A 1401-nucleotide genomic window follows, 5' to 3' on the forward strand; every position below is an offset into this window, starting at 1 on the left:
CCCTCTTGCACCACCCTTTGGTTCACAATAGGGGAGTGGATGTGGAGAAGAACATCAATGAAAAATTCCTTCAAAGGATATTAAAAGAATATAAGGCCCATGTCACACTAGGGCAATGGACACAGATGACATGGGACTAACTAGGCGACACCTCAACGAGCAGCAAAAGGTGTGCTATTGGGTTGTGCTTCCATCTCATTGTGTGAATGCATCTTCCCAACTGATAGTCAGCCATTAGTTGCAACTTGCACCCCACCTCAACATCCCAGATGCCTTGCATTATGAACCATGCCTTTTTAGAGGTGGTTGACATGTATGCTAAATGTGGTACTTCAGAAAGTGTCATCTCTTGGAATGTATTGATTACAGGCTATGCCCAACAGGCCAAGAAGTAGTGGACTATTTTCAGCGGGTGCAAATTAGTAACAAAGTCTTTATATATTGGCATCTTGAAAGCTGCATGTGGCACTATGCAAGACGTTGGTATGGGCAAAAAATTTCACAATATTATTGTTAGTCAGGGGCTGTTGAGAAAAGATGTTCTGCTTGGTAGAGTACAATCAATTGGGGTCGCTAGCAGGTATGACTGTTAGTTTGGCCAACAGAGGGTTTGGCTCTCAAGAAAATGATGAATCACATATTGTGTCATGACTGTTGGCCTAATGAATACATCTACACTACCAAAATTGTTTGGAGTACAATACACAAGTGTACAAGCACCAATCATTAGCATATGCTAGTCACAAGTGGCTCAAGCAAGACCACTTGTGTGTCCACAAGGGAAGTCGAAGATGCAATCAAGCTGATGGTGAAACCTTGCCATAGAGATTTGTGGATGGAGGCTTGTGGAGTCTACTAGGTCTTGCACATCCTTTTTTTGCTTGCTTTGTGGAGGGAACATGTAGTAGCGATTCATAGATGTGATGCAAAGAGGCATCCAACATCTCATGGAGAAGAGTGGCACCGCTTGCCTCCCTTTGGCCCGCATTAACCCGAGAAATCTCTTTTTGAAGTTGACCTTGTATGTCAAGAAGTGCAGACCCCCAAACTGGCCTTCTTAGTGCAAAGGGGTTTCCATGGAGTTAAGAGGTTGACCTACCTCCTAGTGAGGGAAGGGCCATTAAGAGAAGCCCGAGAGAGAATTAGAGGTGCAGAAGTGGGCTCCAAGCATAGCAGCCAAGGAATAATCTTTCTTCAAATCCTCGCATTGCGTCAGAACAAGAGGAGCGGGAAGCCTAACCCCAATCTTCTAAGCATGGAGCTGCAAGCTTGAAGTCTCTTTGTGGTCAATTTTGGAGTTGGTGCTTTGTATTGCTGGTCTCCTTTGTAGAGGTAGTGTTTGTGTCGGCCCCAAGGGCCCTCTTCTTCATCTTGTCTAATGCATGCCTGGTAGTAACAACA

At 44.8% G+C, this 1401-nt stretch overlaps 1 pseudogene; it reads left to right on the plus strand.

Annotated features, from left to right (window-relative positions):
• The first annotated feature begins 662 nt into the window (after positions 1-662).
• LOC147432070 (uncharacterized) lies at positions 663-1146 on the plus strand (annotated as a pseudogene).
• The last annotated feature ends 255 nt before the right edge of the window (positions 1147-1401 follow it).

This window comes from Adiantum capillus-veneris, chromosome 20 (genome assembly GCF_014529385.1).
Source record: "Adiantum capillus-veneris isolate H3 chromosome 20, ASM1452938v2, whole genome shotgun sequence".
Taxonomy (NCBI): Eukaryota; Viridiplantae; Streptophyta; class Polypodiopsida; order Polypodiales; family Pteridaceae; genus Adiantum; species Adiantum capillus-veneris.